Below are 12,949 nucleotides of genomic sequence, written 5' to 3'. Positions count from 1 at the left end.
TTGAGATCTCAAAACTTCGCCTTATTCATATTTCTCATAAATCTTAAGCTTTATGTTATATTATCTTAAAAGAAAAACATGATATTGACTCACTATGTAACTTTAAATGTCATCATCATGCGCATGCGCTTCTTCTTTTTTTTTTTTTTTTTTTTTGGCTTGACACAAATTCTCTGAACTAGCTTGTTACTTCACAAACAGCCCCTCTAGTTTTATGCATACATCACTTTAAATACATCAAGAATTTTAATAATCTTTAAAACTATTTTAAAGACACACCGTGACGGGAAAACGGGAAAATTAACAAAAGTAGAATTTTTGCAAAACACATGAAAATTTTATTTAATTCTTGATAGTATTAGGTTTCAGAAAATTACAGGTTACAGAACCTAAAAAATCTACTTTTATGGAGAAAAATAAAAGTAAAAAATAATTTTAGTTTGCCCCAACACGAAAATATTGCTTAACTTCCTCCTCTTTAAGGTACGCATGCGAAGAAAAGTTGAAGAAATTACTATGGTGTCAATTCCAAAGATATATATGTCGGATGGCCGAGGATTTTGATATAATCTTCATAAAAAGATGATCAGAACATATTCCTCACTTTTGATTGCGCCAATTCAAGTTTACAAGTTTACAAGTTGTTTACAAGTTTCACGCTAAAAATAAAAGACACATGACCTTGGCATTTTTGACATTGAAGATAACAACCACGCCATGGATACAACTTTTCTTTTTCAGGCACTTACATTTAGCAGTCTTATCTTGTTTCTACCGTGCAGTTGAGATCTCAAAACTTCGCCTTATTCATATTTCTCATAAATCTTAAGCTTTATGATACAATTATCTTTAAAGAAACACATGATATTGACTCACTATGTAACTTTAATAGTTCGACATTGTACAGAATTATATATATCAAGATTTTCTTTTTGACTATTCTTATGATTTTTGTTTTCATGAAAGGTCTACATTACGTATGGTTTTGGAAAATGCTGCTGCATCTTAAGTATGTCGTTAACGTATCTACTTTTTTCTCTTTCATATGTGTCTCTTCTTTCCAAAGTAGTTGAAAATCCCACGTATTATTAAGTCCAGGTAACGTTAAATTCAAATGTATATAGTAAGCAGTCAGAATGGAAGAATAATGCATGGATCAGTTTGTTTATTTTTGTGGGAAATACGATAATGATTAAAAATGCACTTGCTAACGAAAAAAAAAATATAACTAGATTTTGATTGCCTATGCAATAACAGGTCTTCCGTTTTCTGGAGTAATTTAAAAACAATCTTTTCAACTAGTATAGTAATTGTTCTATGAAAAATTAGAGGCTTTTCCAGCTTGTCAAGCGATTCATTTTCTTTAATGGTAAAAATGAAATAATATCATCATTTTAAAACATTTAAATAAATATCTATAGAGGCAGGACATTTTGTAAACATGGAGAGAGTAAAACTTAAGAGGTCAGGTTCGGATATAAATATTCATACCCGACTACTCTGAAATAAATATGTAATATTTGAATAAGCATTTGTGTGGATTGAATTTAATGTAACAAGAATAAATTAAATTCCAAACATATATTCTATATTTAGAGCAGGGAAACATTGCAATTAAAGCGTGCTTAATTGCTAATTCTGGGAACTTTTTTAAAAACATATATATCATATAAATTCCAAATGATTTTGGAAAATATTTCCAAAAATTCCATAGGTAAAATGAAGAATTTTTGGTATTAAAATATCATATCATATCAGATTTGAATACTATTGACGACATCTGAGGAAAGAACGTTAAAAGGTTTATATCATGTCTTTGTTTCTCTGCACTTAAATTTCAAATACGGCAGAATTTGTGTTAAAACTCATAATTTATATACACTTCAGAGAATCACCGACACTCACTTTCAGAAAAGTTTTTTTTTTAAGGTTTTCTGTACATTTCTATGAAATGTTGTGTCGATCCGAGGTGTAGTTTGAGTTTTAGAGAATTATCCTATGCTGCTGGTCAAGGGTTGAAGACTCTAATGCAGTTAATTTAACGGCTCTGAAACGTGAACAGCAAAAAAAGGCGATCACTATGAAGGGATTGAAGGACCTATATCACTGACCACGAAATGACAATACTGGTGAGTTGGTTTTAATTTCTCATGTTTCTACTTTGAATTTTCCTGGACTACAATTTACATATTTTTCTTTGCTACACAACTTTTATATTTTACTTTTTTCTTAGATATTAAGGATAGCATCAACCTAGTGAACGTGCTAGAATAAGTGTCATCAAATGCTTCAGGAAATTCGAAGTTTTAGTATTTTCCAGATAAAAGAAGTTTTTAAACTTGAATTTCTAATATTTGGTGTGATTATCTCTAGCAACATACTAGTCATGACATCATAATGATAAATTTAGAAAATATTACACTGTAGCTTCAAATATGTGTCCAACCCCTATAAAATATGTATTGACTCTTTCTTCTGATTTGAGCTGACCGTCACGGTAGCTCAGTCGGTAGAACGCTCGCTCCCTGATCGGAAGGTCGTGTGCTCGAATTACTGCCGTTACTGACCTAAGTCGATAAAAATGGATAACAACAGTTACTGTACCTTCGCCAAGCGCTCGGCACTTTGGAGTGAAAGTTGCAGGTCTTTCAGATGAGACCTTAAACACCGAGGCCCCGTGTCACGGTAGGCGTTGGTACGATAAAGAATCCTCACTGTTTAATGGCCCTGAGTGCTGAGTAAAGGTCTAAATTTGAAACCTTTCACTGGTATATGGTGACGTCTTGGAAGGGACGAAAAACAACACACGATCAATCAATCTGATTGGAGCTTTTTTATATAAAAAAAAGAAAGATGAAAATTCTTTTCTTCGGATAAGCTTTCCAACTTTCAACCTGAACACATATAATGACTTCAATGTTCTTTAAGTTTTAATTCTTGAAATCAAAATTAACGCATAAGCGTCGTTTTACTCATGTTCTGCTGGTATTATTAGAACCTTTCTATCAAAACATTTGAATTTTTTTTTTGTCTAACTTCCACCAGAATGTAGGGTAACTTATAACAGTCAATGTAAATGATAGACCAGGATTGTATTGACATTTTAAATACTAATGTTCGATACATGTATGATGCTGTCACATTTTGTTTGAAAGGAGGATAAGTAAGTCGGGTTGAGGGTATTAGTAGTAAACTTCAATATGTGAACATCAATTAAGATTTTCATGCAAGTAAAAATATATATCATATCATTCATTTTATAAATGCTACTGTCCATTCCATTTTTGTTATAATCAATTATTATGCTTCCTGTCAGTTTGTCTCTATATAATCAATATCCAAGTATTATCGCATAATGTACAAAGGATTTATATGGCGTATGCATACTATGCCGAAATAGTGCACGGATTTATTTACTGATTAAAATTCAACAAACACCCACGCCAAGAATCGAACTCTCGACCCTTAAATTGTCAGTCCAACGCCTTTGCCGATTGCGCCACTGACACCATTGGGCTTACAAGATAATTCTATCAGGTATTTAAGGAATGAATTTAATAGCTACCCAAGTTATACTGATATAACCTGGGTTGGGGCAGTTTACGCGAAGCGGTTTATAAAAAAGCGTAAACTGTTCCAACCCAGGTTATACCAGTATAACTTGGGTAGCTATTAAATTCATTCCTTATGATTTAATTTTCCATCATTAAGTGTAAAAAAATTAGAAAATTTCTCCTTCAAATATGCCTTGAAATTGTACGAATTTTAAATGTAAAGTCAAGCGGATTGATACGTTTTTTTTGTGAACTAGGCAACCCAGGTTATACGATATATTCTAATTTTTTTATCCAATCAAATGCCTCGTTAAAACCAAAATTAGATTATATGAATTTAATTTATACAATTGACACCAAAAAAAGAAGAAAATAGACAAATGTTATTCGGAAACATTTATTGTTAGAAACATTAGGTAAATTTTTAATACAAAGTTTCAAACTCATTAATTACAGATCGTTAGATGAAATGGTATCAGGGAGCCAATAAAACGCTTTTTTTTATAAAACGCTTGATTAAAGCTCAAAAGTCCAAGTCAACATTACATACATATTGCGAGCAGAGCAAACACGGACTTCAACAGAGGTGGAGGTGGGATCAGATGGAATAAGAGGCTTTAAGTTGTCGTCGTCCCACTTTCCAGTTGATTGAACCTTACAAGATATGACGAAATGACCACAGGTACTTGGGGAAGGGAACCCCCCTTCCCCCTCCCCCGCGTTCCGTACCCCAAGTGTTCTCCGACTTTTTATATGAAATATTTTTCTATGATACGTTCACAAAGTATTACAATTGAAAAATCCAAAAACTAAAATTAACCTTTTATAAAAATTCATACTCTCTGATACTAAAACTTCTGAAGCACTAAAAGATACTAAAATATTTTATATTAAAAAAGTCGTAGAACACTTGGGGAATGGAACGCAGGGGAGGTGGGGTCCAGTCCCCAAGTACCTGTGGAAATGACAGGTCAACAAAGGTAAGATATCCTATAGCTGTTTTCACGGCCTATAATCCACTTCCTGCATTTCAGAGGTAGATCCTAGGTTGCCTGCTACCTTTCATGGATGTCTTCATACACCATCAGTGTGGTTAGTATTCTTAACTATTTTAAACAATTTTGGTCGAAAAGTGCGCATCCCCTGCAAAAATTGCTGTTCTGAAAAGCTATATATTTCCCAATTAATTCGTCAAAGAAACTTTGAGAATGAATTTATGTAAGACGGCGAATTATGTAACGATACAATATGAATGTTATATTGTCAACTGCTGTTCATGCTGAAGGCTTCGGGTGGATCCAAGATTTACAATTAAAGGGAGGTGGCAATATTTAAAAAACAAAAAAACAAAAAAAAAAAAACAGACAGAATGATTTCAAATGAATTTAAGTATCATGCTTACATGACTCTAAATGAATGAATGATCGAAATGCAATGTGTTTTGATATTATACATGCTCAAGTAATTTGAGCCATAATTCTTTGTTTGGAGTGTAACGTGTCGGACATGAGCGGTCGGTAGGTCCGTGCTCGGATTACCGAGTTTTACTGAGGGTATGATTAATGCAAAATATATAAATAGTGTGACGCCTTCCTGGTGTCTTCAAATCAAGTGACCTATGTGCTTTGTATATATCTACAGTTTATAATGGCACCTGCCTGGTGCCTTATGAAAATTGACTGACTTTGAAACAACTGTCTATACCTGCCTGGCGTCTTTTGACAATTGGCCTGAGCATTATAGCTTGAAACTTGCCTGGTGTCTTAATGGAAAAAATGTAAACTGTTCAAACTTAAAATAACTAAAAATCCCTTTCGGAAGGGAAGCAAATGGGGGGAGGAGGAGGAAGCAATCAGGATCCACATTAAAATTTACATGTGAAAACTACACCAAAAGACTATTATCAGAAAAAGGGGGTATCCCCGGCCCCACAGAATACTACGGGTCTGAAATATTATAATTATTTTCAAAATTAAATGCATATAACACATCTAACTAGACAGTTTATTTTTTTAATACATAATTAAACAAAAGAGGGAGTACATGTGAATTAAGGGAATATACAATAATACTCAATTTTTATAACAAGGAGGAAAAGATCACTGTAAAACGCCATATTTCGCTAATAAACGTCAATAAAAAAAATTAATTATTATCTTAAATAAATAATTCTTCTGTAAATTGATCATAGGAGCTTTTTAGAAACATCATTGGGGCATAGTTATAATTTTTTAAATCAAATAAACCCTCTATAGAATTAAAAAAAATCAATTTCACACATCTGCAGTCTCCCCGAGAGCGAGAACAATAGGGACAGTACTTATCAGTAAATGTCAGCACTTGTCTAAGTTTTTCAGCAGGGACAGTAGAACGGGTCAGTAATTGTCTAAGTTTATCAACACCGACTAAGATTGTCAGCACTTTTTTAAGTTTATCAGCACCAGCAGTAAAAAGGACAGTAATTGTTTAAATTTTGCAGTAAAGGCAGCACATGTCAGTAATTGTTTAAGTTTGTCAGTAAAAAATTGGAAGGTCAGTACGTTGCTGACTTAGAAGTGATATTCTCTTTTGCCATTCCTCTTCTACATGCATTCATTTATAAAATGCCGATATTTATTTTTATTTACTGTACTTTTAAACATTTTTTATTGTTGTACACATTTTGTTGTTGATAGCATCTTTCATCTTATTTTGACATTGATTTTTATTTCATATTTTTATTTATTTTATCTTATTTATTTATTTTTTTATTCATTTATTTATTCATTTATTTATTTATCTATTTATTTATTTATCTATTTATTTATTTATTATCTTTTTATTTATCTGTTCATTTTTATTTACTGTAATTTTAAACATTTTTTATATTGTTGTTCACATGTTGATGATGGTTATTTTCCGCACGAAAAATGGCACCTTTTATTTATAGATCCCACTTTCCAGTATAAAGGCGTATGAATATACATGTATATATTTCGCAGTTTTTCTTCTACTGGAAATGACTTGCTTTATTACTTTTTATAGTGTATCATGGAAAAGGGGGTCCTCTAACGGTGAGTGACTCAAAAGCCACGCCCCTCAGTGATGAAGTTTACAGGCGAGGAGTGGAGGAGATGGGGCATCAAGTAGTAGACTGTAATGGAGAGACACAAATAGGTTAATCATTTTTTTCAATACTGAGAGGAAATTGGGATTTTTGTAATGGTTTATTCTTGAGTCTAAAGTAAAACGCTCCTCTCATAGGTGAGTTAAGGCTAGGTATAGGCATTTCTATCCAAATAAACTGATTTAAATGCCTAAGGACTATATCTATTATACAGAGAAAGCTAAAACTTATTTTCTAATACATACTTGGTACCCACGACATGAGATAGCCAGTACACAATATGACGTCATATTATGACGTCATTGTTCTTTACTACACAGGATTATAATGGATATCAACAAAAATGCCTTGGCGCAAGGGCATGCTCTATTTTATTTAACTGAAACAAGGTATATTTGGAAGCAAAATATTCCAAAGTTTGCTGGCAATGCTGCACAAATATCAACAGCTCAGTAGTATAATTTCTATTTGTTAAGTTTTAAGTTGAATCAGGGTAAAAATATACAGTCCGGTATAAGTTTCCTCAAATTCCAATCAATTGAGAAAATGCCTAGGATTTGTGCAGCAGTTTTATTAATCTATAGAATATTCTTCTTAGCATAACACGGTTTCTATGTAAAAATAAATAGGGTAATCCCTTGCGCCGAAGCTGTTTTGTTGATGTGTTTTATTACCTCCAATAGGTAAGATCAATGACGTCATAATATGACGTCATAATGTGTACTGGCTGTAACATTTCGTGGGTACTAAGTATGCATAAGAAAATAAATCAACACTTTCTCTGAATAATAAATATACCTCTCATGCATTTTTACTAGCTCATTTGCATAGAAACGCCTATGCCTAGCCTTAACTCACATACGCTGCCCTCGAACAAGAGAGAGAGAGAGAGAGAGAGAGAGAGACAGGGTGCAGCAATGAAAGATCTACTATCTTTGAAATTGGTTTGTTGGCAGTATATGGGTTTGGAATAAATCAATTTTAAAGATAAATTGAAAAAAAAAATCAATTTTTTTATATTTTGCTTGATAGTGTCAGAAGAAGGGGATATACCTTTTTTTTAAGTAGGGACCAATGTTAACGTGTAGTGATACTACATTTTTAAATTTAGTCTATCAAATTTCTGTCCTTACATGAAATAATATCCTCTCTGTTTAACATCAGGATTCTGTCATGGACAAGAAACAACCAAAAACGGAGAAAGATGGAGCACTGCTAAAGCTTTACTACGACCAGCCATGATCCGCCCGAATCTTCACGTGGCTACAAACTCATGCGTATCAAAGGTAATAATTACTAAGTTAAGAAATCAAATTCGTATATTTAACAATATGTTTCATCTAACAGTTCTAGTCCCGTTCATTAGTCAAGTTAATTAGTTTCAAATCAAATTGAAAAAATTGTATTATGTCCTTCGTAAATTGTAAATAGTTGATACAAATTCCAATTAAATGAAGAAAAAATTGAAATACTTAACGAATTTCTTTTAAACTTACTATATACCAAGGCTTATTTAATATTGTCAATTAAATTGGAATTGAACTGCATGAGATCTTTTGCAACGGTGTCACATGCTATTTACACATTCACCCGAAGTTTATACATGAACAAAAGGGAGGGTTTTTTTTCTCAGAATGCTAGGAACTTTTTTAAATCCAGGAATACACGTGTTTATCACGTTTCAACAAGAAATGCAAAGATTATTATTTTTATTCTCTTTTCCTTAAAACATAATCGAGTTATTCCCTAAATAGTTTTCTTATAATGAAGAACTTTGATGAATATGGGTAGATACACACGGTTAGTTCTGTGACATTTTCGGACACAGATTATAAACACTCCCTCATGGACTATTGACTACTTTCCCTACGATTTATGCGCGATAATATGTAGTCCAAGAATTAATTTAATTGATTGCAACTTTTCGCGCCCATAGACTCCATAAGGGAGTATTTATAAACTGTGTACTTAATTAAGGTAGGCCACTCCATCTCTAGATTTAACTACAACTAAAAGGTTTAAAATTCTTTAGTTGTCTAACTGTGATTTGATTTATTAATATAACGTAACAGAAACGTAAAAAAATATCTTCTCCTACAAGAAATAAACGGTTTGTGTTGTCAAAACGTAACAATTTTAAAAATCCAGATATTGATAAAAGATAAGAAGGCTGTGGGAGTTTCCATGATTAGAGACAATGTAAAACACGTGATAAAGGCGAGAGAGAAGTCATCATTTCTGCTGGAGCCATAAACTCACCCAAAATCCTGATGTTGTCTGGCATTGGACCAAAGGAGCATTTGGAGTCATTGGGGGTAAGGAAATAATGGAAAATTGAATTATGAAATATAGAAGATTGGATTTGGTTCCTATCTATATATACATCATGCATCTACTAACTAAGCAGAGGAATCATACAGTGTTTTTTTAATACTTAGACATATAAGTGGCTTGAGGAAATAATGTCCCCTCCCCTCCTACCGACACGAATAATTTTAAAGTGGAGATAGAGATTTGCTTCTAAATAAAATGTTTTTATATTTTGTGTTTTGAAGGATAACATTCAGAATTCGTATATTATTTAACTCCAGATTTACGTAGTGTATTTCATTGCTTTACTGCGCAAATTTTACATAATTTTATTCTAAGTATAATTATAAGTCCTAAGCAGTTCTTAAAGCTTACCCTTCTTAAGCTTTTACTTTAGCTGTAAAGTGAGGCTGATCTTAATCTAATTACGATTTTCTTATCATTGCGACCCTTTGTGTTAAGATGCTTCTTTTATCTTTATACAGATCCCTGTGGTTGCCGATCTGCCTGTTGGAGAAAACTCAGAGGATCACATAAATGTACATACGTTATTCAGAGATAATACAAGTTCGGCGTTTAGCCCTTCAGCCATTTCCTTTTTGAAATACAGTGCATTAAAAACAGGTTAATGAAGATTTCATTTAGAATCAAATATCCGACCAGTAGATACAAATAAAACTCTATGTTTTAATCCACCAAATAACAAGTTTATGTAAATAATCAAATAAGCGAATGAAAATAACCGAATGAACCAATACTTTTAGCTCTTTTGCTGAAAGCAAAAGAGCCAAAATAGAGAAAACATTCGAAAGAAACAAAAAAAAAGGCCAGTTTATGAATCACCCTTTTACCAGAAATTGCCAAACATAATTCTTAAATCAAGGACTTTATTTTGAAACGAAAGACTAATCTTAATCACTCAATCTGAGCATTACAATCAGAGTGCCTGTATTGGTTACAATGTATTGCAAGAACATTCACATTTGAAATGCAACTTAGGGGATGACTACAATGGGTATCTTACACGAAAAAAAGGCAGAACCAGAGACTCAAAGACCAGCCTAGGCTTAGTTAAAATAAATATAATTTATTTATTACTTTTAATTTATTTATCCATTTCTTTATCTTACATATATATATATTATCTATAACACAACAAAGTAAAATAATATACCACATATATTAGATCTACAAGACCGCCTTAAATCTATTGATTATTGCTTCAGTTCTGGATTTGTTTTATTTTCTCGTTGTTTAGGTCCACTTGGAAAAACACACTTAGAAGGAAGCGCATTTCTTAAATATGATAACAATTTGCTTCCATATGCTCAGCTGTCATTTTACAGTGTGTCAGGCTTTCCCTCAATGGACGAGGGGTTTATCAAAACGTGAAATTTGGATCCAGAGGTTTGATTTGTACGAATTATTTCACCATCAATTTATTTGATGCTTCACTACTTTGATACAAGTGTATTTTAACAATATGCTACAAGGTTTATTTACCATAGGGAATTCTCACCAAAAAAAGCATTCATTGATCAGTTTCTGATTTTAAACCTTTCATTCGTCTGACATATCATCCTCAACTGTTTTAAATGTATATAAAAAGGAAGAGACTGAAGCAATTATTTACCTTAATACAAATAAATTTCACTGAATATTATTTTGACAATCAAGCATACAAATACATAGATTGGACAGTCGCCAATTAACATAAACTTTCAAAAGGTGGGAAAGACAGACTAATTGATGACTTTTAGATTTCCTTTTAATTTAAACTTAATTTAAGAAGTAAATAAATTCAATCTTAAATTGACTGAATATTGTAACTCAAAGTAACGCTTTTGTTTGTGCAAGATTCTGAATTTCAATAACACTGTTCATGACATGTATCTGCTAAATTTTATTTTCATCAAAGGTGCTTCAAAGAATGTATGAAGCGTTAAAAAAAAAGCAGCGTCAAACAAGGAGGGACTTTCCTCGCACTGTGTACACTGCTCCATTCCAAAGTAGAGGGAAGATACGACTTAGTAGTGACGATCCGTTTGATCCGCTTCTCATAGACCCTAACTACTTAGATCATCCGGATGATATGAAAATGTTATTAAAAGGTACACTTTGATAATAAGCATATGAATATAAAGTCGAGTCAGGGTATTCCGGAGCTTCACATTAGGGCAACAGATTTTCACTTATAACTATCAATGATAGTAGGTATAAAATGCAGTTAAGATCTTTCAGCCAACCAAAAGCTTCATTAATCAGAAAATTTTCTAGGAAACACCAGCATCCACATTAATGAGGCTTGGCTATTTAAAAAAAAAAATAGTGATTTTGATTATGCTGCTAAATAATTCATTTGAAAATGGCATGACATTCCTCCCTATTCCCCTTTCCGTACAAATACGAGCACAGACACACTCCAAAACAGTAAATGTTTAAGCCTGGATTACGTGTGGGTTGTATTATACATTGAACATCGTCATCTTTACCTTGCAAACAAGAAAAAGTGCATGTGCTTATGATTACACTTATTTAAAAAAACACACGTTTCCTTATTTCAAGTGTTTCAAATAAGCTTGTTCTTTTCAGTACTTTTGTTTTTATCATGTGCTAGCTTGTACACACAATAGTCGCCTAACGTACCTTTGTAGAAATAAAACAACTGTTACAGTTAGCAAATACAACAGCATTAAGGTCAGTTGGAGCCTCACTGCTTGATCCCTACGATGAATATCTTTATCCCCCGTCTAAAGATCTTCCGTTCGAAGCAGATGAACACTGGATATGTAGAGCGAAATACAATCTTCTAGCCATGTATCACACAACTTCCACATGTAGAATGGGGGCAGCAAACGATAATACTGCGGTTGTTGATCCACAACTGAGGTTAGGATATAAAGTTTTTTTTTTTGGAGAAGGGTCCGAAAATTTGGTATAATCTTTATTACATAATAAGTTTATGGTGGGATATGCCTCAAGTTGTTTTCATTGATTTGATTAATTTTCCCATCCTAACCTAAATCCCCGTGATCCCCACATTTCTCCCTAATTGATATTGAATGTCAGTGCTAAGAACGATAACTCTGAAATAGAGTCATGGCTATTTTTCCAACAGTTTTCCATCAACAGGGACGACTTATCCGTCATGGTTATAGTTATTTGTTTAAATGTCATTTATCTTCGTTAAAATTGTTAAATTTAACGAAAAGCTCCATTTCAATGTAGATTGTTGATCCCCCATAACTGTAAAAAGTGCATCTGATTCATTTCATATCGTATACAACGGCTTGTATTAATGTTCATTCTTTTATCGACAGGTACCATGTAAGTTCTTCATTGACATAAATATTTCTTCATTTCTGTTAATACTAGTTTCCCTATTTAAAATGAAAACGGTATTTTTTTCTGTTATATTTTGTACATATCCATTTTAAAACATTTACAGAGTTAGGGGTGTAGGAGACCTGAGGATTGTCGACGCTTCCGTCATGCGCCATATTTCTTCCGGTAATCCAACGCTCCAACGATTATGATTGCAGGGAAAGCAGCCGACATGATTCGAGAAATTGATAATGTGAAGCATATTCGACAAAATACTGCAAATTTATGGAAAACAAATATCATATATTAATGTATATGTGTGTGTGACAGAGAGAAAGGAAGAGAGAATTGATTAAATATCTATGAATTTCTGATTTTGCACACGAATTATTCTAACACGCCAAGAAAGTGGTTTTTGTATAGTGTATAATCGCAATGCGGCCAAATATGTTGTGTTAACAAATCATAGTTTCAAAAACATTTATAGAGTTCTGCAAGATCAGCAAGGAAGCAATTTGTAGGCAGGGTCTGAAATTTTATCAGAATTCTTGAAATCGTGGAATTGGAAAATTTGATGACTACCACTATAGTGTTAGGAGTTTAATTAATAACTCTATTTATTTGTAAGGTGACTCGGGTGAGCCTTTTGGTTTTT

The 12,949-nt window shown here is 32.7% G+C and overlaps 1 pseudogene; it reads left to right on the top strand.

Annotated features, from left to right (window-relative positions):
- The window catches only part of LOC133189445 (glucose dehydrogenase [FAD, quinone]-like), a 103,944-nt pseudogene extending 91,340 nt beyond the window's left edge, over window positions 1-12,604 (top strand).
- The last annotated feature ends 345 nt before the right edge of the window (window positions 12,605-12,949 follow it).

Source organism: Saccostrea echinata, unplaced genomic scaffold (assembly GCF_033153115.1).
Source record: "Saccostrea echinata isolate AGI-Se365-2 ecotype Australia unplaced genomic scaffold, CSIRO_AGI_Sech_v1 ptg000018l, whole genome shotgun sequence".
NCBI classification, from domain to species: Eukaryota; Metazoa; Mollusca; class Bivalvia; order Ostreida; family Ostreidae; genus Saccostrea; species Saccostrea echinata.
This window is presented reverse-complemented; position numbering and strand designations above follow the sequence as displayed.